Source organism: Melanerpes formicivorus, unplaced genomic scaffold (genome assembly GCF_026170545.1).
Source record: "Melanerpes formicivorus ecotype bairdi unplaced genomic scaffold, bMelFor1.0.p_v2 SCAF_623, whole genome shotgun sequence".
In the NCBI taxonomy this organism is placed as follows: Eukaryota; Metazoa; Chordata; class Aves; order Piciformes; family Picidae; genus Melanerpes; species Melanerpes formicivorus.
The window spans coordinates 25,001-32,500 of NW_027142975.1; positions in this window are offsets into that span (position 1 = coordinate 25,001).

Here is a 7,500-nt window from a genome sequence, read left to right on the forward strand (position 1 = left end):
TCGGTCTGGTGGCGCGCGCTCGGAGATCCCCGGCTACCCGTCCGTCCGTCCCTCCCTCCCCGCCCCGCCCCGGGGGAGGGCCCGGGGCAGCGCGGGCAGGCGGGGAGCAAAAAAAGGCGCGGGCGCCAAAAAACGTCGGGGTCCCGGGGTGGCGGAGGGGGGCGGCGGCGGGGGGCGGCGGCGGGTACACGGCGCCGGGTCCAGCCCGTCCCGGGGCGGGGACAGGTGGTGTCGTCCGTCCCCGCCCCCGTAACCTGCTCTGAAGCATCCGCTTCCCGCCGCGGTTCGCCCTCCACCCCCCCGCCGCACACGCAGCTGCCGCTTCCCGCCGCCTCTGCCCCCCCGCCCCGGGATCAACCACCCGCCGGGTCCAGCCGGTCCCGGTCCCGGGAACCTGCTCCCGGGGCCAGCCGGAGCCACGCCCCCCTCCTCTGACGCTTCCAGCTGCCGCCTCCCCTCCCACCCCCCAAACTCACACTGGCCCTCGCCGGCCCGCCCACCCGCCTACCTGCTTGCCCGCCGCCGCTGGGTGGCGTGCCGGACACTCTCGCACACAGGTACACAGACAGGGACACAGGGACACAGGCACTCAGGCACACAGGGACACAGGGACACAGGGACACAAGGACACAGGGACACAGGCACTCAGGCACTCAGGCACTCAGGGACACAGGGACACAGGGACACAGGCACTCAGGCACTCAGGGACACAGGGACACAGGGACACAGGCACTCAGGCACACAGGGACACAGGTGGCGGGCCGGAGGCCTCTCTCCACTGTGTGGCAGGGGTCCAAGAGCCACCCCAGCCCAACCCAGAGGGTCTTTTGCACCTCTCTAGAGGCCACCCAGAGACCCCAGGCCGCAGCAGAAGCCTCCCCCGCATGCTCTGCAGGCTTCCGACCCACCCCAGGCCGCACCAGAAGCCTCCCCCGCAAGCTCTGCAGGCTTCCGACCCACCCCAGGCCGCAGCAGAAGCCTCTCCCGCACGCTCTGCAGGCTTCTCAGCCACCCCAGGCCGCAGCAGAAGCCTCTCCCGCACGCTCTGCAGGCTTCTCAGCCACCCCAGGCCGCACCAGAAGCCTCTCCCGCACGCTCTGCAGGCTTCTCAGCCACCCCAGGCCGCACCAGAAGCCTCCCCCGCACGCTCTGCAGGCTTCTCAGCCACCCCAGGCCGCACCAGAAGCCTCTCCCGCACGCTCTTCAGGCTTCTCAGCCACCCCAGGCCGCACCAGAAGCCTCCCCCGCACGCTCTGCAGGCTTCTCAGCCACCCCAGGCCGCAGCAGAAGCCTCTCCCGCACGCTCTGCAGGCTTCTCAGCCACCCCAGGCCGCACCAGAAGCCTCCCGCGCACGCTCTGCAGGCTTCTCAGCCACCCCAGGCCGCACCAGAAGCCTCCCCCGCACGCTCTGCAGGCTTCCGACCCACCCCAGGCCGCAGCAGAAGCCTCTCCCGCACGCCCTGCAGGCTTCTCAGCCACCCCAGGCCGCAGCAGAAGCCTCTCCCGCACGCTCTGCAGGCTTCTCAGCCACCCCAGGCCGCAGCAGAAGCCTCTCCCGCACGCTCTGCAGGCTTCTCAGCCACCCCAGGCCGCAGCAGAAGCCTCTCCCGCACGCTCTGCAGGCTTCTCAGCCACCCCAGGCCGCAGCAGAAGCCTCTCCCGCACGCTCTGCAGGCTTCTCAGCCACCCCAGGCCGCAGCAGAAGCCTCTCCCGCACGCTCTGCAGGCTTCTCAGCCACCCCAGGCCGCAGCAGAAGCCTCTCCCGCACGCTCTGCAGGCTTCTCAGCCACCCCAGGCCCCAACAGAAGCCTCTCCCGCACGCTCTGCAGGCTTCCGACCCACCCCAGGCCGCACCAGAAGCCTCTCCCGCACGCTCTGCAGGCTTCCGACCCACCCCAGGCCGCAGCAGAAGCCTCTCCCGCACGCTCTGCAGGCTTCCGACCCACCCCAGGCCGCACCAGAAGCCTCCCCCGCACGCTCTGCAGGCTTCTCCGCCACCACAGGCCGCACCAGAGGATCTTTTGCACCTCTCTGGACGCCACCCAGAGACTCCAGGCCGCACCAGAGGCCCCCCCCCCCAACCATTTACAGGCTGCAGTGCCAGCCTAGGCCCCGCTGGCAGCCTCCCTTGTCTGCTTTGGAAGGCCTCCCATCCACTCCAGACCTGCCTGGAGGCCTCCCTCGACTGCTCCCGGGGCCCTCGAAGCCACCCTAGGCCTTTCTGGAGGACCTGCTCGACCGCTCGGGCGGCTTCTGACGCACCCTCGGCCATCCGGCGCCCAGCAGCTCCCAGGGCCAGGCACCGGCCTCCCCCTCCGGCCGCCCCTGGGGCCGGGGGTGGCTCGGACTCGGCGCCCCCAACGTGTCGTCCCGTCCCCCCCCGCCCCGCACCGCCGAACATTCGCTGCAGCCGAGGGCTTGCCGCTCGACGCCTACCCCACCCGCCCAGCCCCCCGCTGCGGCCCGGCGCTGCCCCGGCCGCTGCGCCCCGCCTCTCATCGCTCCCCCCCACCCGGCAACCGGCCGCCGGGCACGGCAAGTCCCAGGGCAGGGAACAGGTGCTGCCGGGACCCCCGTGCTGGCTGCCGGCTTCCCGGGGCTGCCCCGGGCACGGACAGGTCGCCCCCCCCGCCCCGGCGAATGTTCACCGAACCGGCTGCCGGCTGCCTTCGAGCACCCCCCCGCCCCCCGCCACTATCGTCCCCCCCCGCCCCCCCTCCGCCTCCGCTGCCGCTTCTCCCCGCACCGCCTCCACTGCCTCCCCCCGCCGCCGGCGAACGAGTCGCCGGATCCGTAGGGTGCCGGGAGCCCGAACGGCGAGCGGCTCCGGCTGCTGCCGGGGCCGCGGGGCTTCGAGCCGCTCCGGCCGCGGCCGGGACCCCGTGCCGGAAGCCGGCATCCCGGGACGGCCCCGGGACGGCCCCGGTCGCCGGCCGGGTGACGTTCAGCGAAGAGGCTGCCGCCAGTCTTTGGGCCTCCCCCGTGCCGGGGCCGCGGGGCTTCGAGCCGGTCCGGCCGCGGCCGGGATCCGGGGCCGGACGATGGCTTCCCGGGCCGGTCCCGGTCGCCTCCCGGGTGACGTTCACCGAAGCGGCTGACGGCTGTCTTCGAGCCCCCCCCCCCCCTCCGCCTCCGCGGCCGCTTCTGCCCGCACCCCCTCCACTGCCTCCCCCCGCCGCCCGCGAACGAGTCGCCGGATCCGTAGGGTGCCGGGAGCCCGAACGGCGAGCGGCTCCGGCTGCTGCCGGGACCGCGGGGATTCGAGCCGCTCCGGCCGCGGCCGGGACCCCGTGCCGGAAGCCGGCATCCCCGGACAGCCCCGGGACGGCCCCGGTCGCCTCCCGGGTGACGTTCACCGAAGCGGCTGCCGGCTGTCTTCGAGCCCCCCCCCCCCTCCGCCTCCGCTGCCGCTTCTGCCCGCACCCCCTCCACTGCCTCCCCCCGCCGCCGGCGAACGAGTCGCCGGATCCGTAGGGTGCCGGGAGCCCGAACGGCGAGCGGCTCCGGCTGCTGCCGGGACCGCGGGGCTTCGAGCCGCTCCGGCCGCGGCCGGGACCCCGTGCCGGAAGCCGGCATCCCGGGACGGCCCCGGGACGGCCCCGGTCGCCGGCCGGGTGACGTTCAGCGAAGCGGCTGCCGCCAGTCTTTGGGCCTCCCCCGTGCCGGGGCCGCGGGGATTCGAGCCGGTCCGGCCGCGGCCGGGATCCCGGGCCGGACGATGGCTTCCCGGGCCGGTCCCGGTCGCCTCCCGGGTGACGTTCACCGAAGCGGCTGACGGCTGTCTTCGAGCCCCCCCCCCCCCTCCGCCTCCGCGGCCGCTTCTGCCCGCACCCCCTCCACTGCCTCCCCCCGCCGCCCGCGAACGAGTCGCCGGATCCGTAGGGTGCCGGGAGCCCGAACGGCGAGCGGCTCCGGCTGCTGCCGGGACCGCGGGGATTCGAGCCGCTCCGGCCGCGGCCGGGACCCCGTGCCGGAAGCCGGCATCCCCGGACAGCCCCGGGACGGCCCCGGTCGCCTCCCGGGTGACGTTCACCGAAGCGGCTGCCGGCTGTCTTCGAGCCCCCCCCCCCCCTCCGCCTCCGCTGCCGCTTCTGCCCGCACCCCCTCCACTGCCTCCCCCCGCCGCCGGCGAACGAGTCGGCGGATCCGTAGGGTGCCGGGAGCCCGAACGGCGAGCGGCTCCGGCTGCTGCCGGGACCGCGGGGCTTCGAGCCGCTCCGGCCGCGGCCGGGACCCCGTGCCGGAAGCCGGCATCCCGGGACGGCCCCGGGACGGCCCCGGTCGCCGGCCGGGTGACGTTCAGCGAAGCGGCTGCCGCCAGTCTTTGGGCCTCCCCCGTGCCGGGGCCGCGGGGCTTCGAGCCGGTCCGGCCGCGGCCGGGATCCGGGGCCGGACGATGGCTTCCCGGGCCGGTCCCGGTCGCCTCCCGGGTGACGTTCACCGAAGCGGCTGACGGCTGTCTTCGAGCCCCCCCCCCCCCCTCCGCCTCCGCGGCCGCTTCTGCCCGCACCCCCTCCACTGCCTCCCCCCGCCGCCCGCGAACGAGTCGCCGGATCTGTAGGGTGCCGGGAGCCCGAACGGCGAGCGGCTCCGGCTGCTGCCGGGACCCGCGGGGCTTCGAGCCGCTCCGGCCGCAGCCGGGACCCCGTGCCGGAAGCCGGCATCCCGGGACGGCCCCGGGACGGCCCCGGTCGCCGGCCGGGTGACGTTCAGCGAAGCGGCTGCCGCCAGTCTTTGGGCCTCCCCCGTGCCGGGGCCGCGGGGATTCGAGCCGGTCCGGCCGCGGCCGGGATCCCGGGCCGGACGATGGCTTCCCGGGCCGGTCCCGGTCGCCTCCCGGGTGACGTTCACCGAAGCGGCTGCCGGCTGTCTTCGAGCCCCCCCCCCCCCTCCGCCTCCGCTGCCGCTTCTCCCCGCACCCCCTCCACTGCCTCCCCCCGCCGCCGGCGAACGAGTCGCCGGATCTGTAGGGTGCCGGGAGCCCGAACGGCGAGCGGCTCCGGCTGCTGCCGGGACCGCGGGGATTCGAGCCGGTCCGGCCGCGGCCGGGACCCCGTGCCGGAAGCCGGCATCCCCGGACAGCCCCGGGACGGCCCCGGTCGCCGGCCGGGTGACGTTCAGCGAAGCGGCTGCCGGCTGTCTTCGAGCCCCCCCCCCCCTCCGCCTCCGCTGCCGCTTCTCCCCGCACCCCCTCCACTGCCTCCCCCCGCCGCCGGCGAACGAGTCGGCGGATCCATACCGTCCCGAGAGCCCGAGGCGGCGGCACCCAGTGCGGGTCCGGCCGAGGCCGGGACCCCGTGCCTGTCGCAGGCTTCCCGGGACGGCCCCGGAACGGCCGCGGTCGCCGGCCGGGTGACGTTCTCCGAAGCGGCTGCCGGCTGTCTTCGAGCCCCCCCCGCCCTCCGCCTCCGCTGCCGCTTCTGCCCGCACCTCCTTCACTGCCTCCCCCCGCCGCCGGCGAACGAGTCGGCGGATCCGTAGGGTGCCGGGAGCCCGAACGGCGAGCGGCTCCGGCTGCTGCCGGGACCGCGGGGATTCGAGCCGCTCCGGCCGCGGCCGGGACCCCGTGCCGGATGCCGGCATCCCGGGACGGCCCCGGGACGGCCCCGGTCGCCGGCCGGGTGACGTTCAGCGAAGCGGCTGCCGCCAGTCTTTGGGCCTCCCCCGTGCCGGGGCCGCGGGGCTTCGAGTCGGTCCGGCCGCGGCTGGGACCCCGTGCCTGTCGCAGGCTTCCCGGGACGGCCCCGGAACGGCCGCGGTCGCCGGCCGGGTGACGTTCACCGAGGCGACTGCCGGCTGTCTTCGAGCCCCCCCCCCCCCTGCCGGAGCCGCGGGGATACGAGCCGGTCCGGCCGCGGCCGGGACCCCGTGCCGGAAGCCGGCATCCCGGGACGGCCCCGGGACGGCCCCGATCGCCTCCTGGGTGACGTTCACCGAAGCGGCTGCCGGCTGTCTTCGAGCCCCCCCCCCTCCGCCTCCGCTGCCGCTTCTCCCCGCACCCCCTCCACTGCCTCCCCCCGCCGCCCGCGAACGAGTCGCCGGATCTGTAGGGGGCCGGGAGCCCGAGGCGGCGAGCGGCTCCGGCTGCTGCCGGGACCGCGAGGCTTCGAGCCGGTCCGGCCGCGGCCGGGATCTCGTGCCGAACGTCGTCTTCCCGGGACGGTCCCGGGAGGGCCCCAGTCTCCTCCCGGGTGACGTTCACCGAAGCGGCTGCCGGCTGTCTTCGAGCCCCCACCCCTGCCGTGGCCGCGGGGATTCGCCCCGGTCCGGCAGCTGACGGTTCCCTGTGTCGGACGCCGGCTTCCCGGGACTGCCCCGGGACAGCCCCGGTCGCCTCCCGGGTGACGTTCACCGAAGCTGCTGCCGCCTGTCTTTGTCCCCCCCCCCGCGCTCTCCCTCAGGCGGGAGGGAGACGTGCTCTCCCTCGGCGAGTAGACGTGCTCTCCCTCGGCGAGTAGACGTGCTCTCCCTCGGCGAGTAGACGTGCTCTCCCTCGGCGAGTAGACGTGCTCTCCCTCGGCGAGTAGACGTGCTCTCCCTGGGCGAGTAGACGTGCTCTCCCTCGGCGAGTAGACGTGCTCTCCCTGGGCGAGTAGACGTGCTCTCCCTGGGCGAGTAGACGTGCTCTCCCTGGGCGAGTAGACGTGCTCTCCCTGGGCGAGTAGACGTGCTCTCCCTCGGCGAGTAGACGTGCTCTCCCTCGGCGAGTAGACGTGCTCTCCCTCGGCGAGTAGACGTGCTCTCCCTGGGCGAGTAGACGTGCTCTCCCTGGGCGAGTAGACGTGCTCTCCCTGGGCGAGTAGACGTGCTCTCCCTGGGCGAGTAGACGTGCTCTCCCTGGGCGAGTAGACGTGCTCTCCCTGGGCGAGTAGACGTGCTCTTCCTGGGCGAGTAGACGTGCTCTCCCTGGGCGAGTAGACGTGCTCTCCCTCGGCGAGTAGACGTGCTCTCCCTCGGCGAGTAGACGTGCTCTCCCTCGGCTAGTAGACGTGCTCTCCCTCGGCGAGTAGACGTGCTCTCCCTCGGCGAGTAGACGTGCTCTCCGCGGAGATCGCGCTTGTCGCCAAGGGGTCGCTGTTGCGCTCTGCCTCCGCCTACGTCATCGTACAAGCCGGCGTGATTTCTGCGACCTGCCGCTGGGCGGAGGTCGGCTGGTTGTGCGCTCGCGGAGCTGACGGCCCTCCAGTTCCGTATATGAGGGAACGAGTGACGCCGAGCACTCCCAGGGCAGCGCTGCCGAGCGGCTGCTCCAAGCCACCCGCCAGGCGGCTGGGCAGGGGTCCGTCTGGCTTCTCGGTGGCTTTCGCCCGGGTCAGAGAGGGGACCCGCGGGGGCCGAACAAAGGCGCGGCGGTTTGGAGCGGCCGCTGGCGCACCCTCAGCGGTGTTGGATGGGTTTTGCTCGTCCGTGAGCCGGAGCCCAGCCCGGGCTCGGCAACGAAAGCGGGGAAAAGAAAAAAAGTTGACGAGTGGCTGGCGCCGGCCACTGCCGAAGTGTG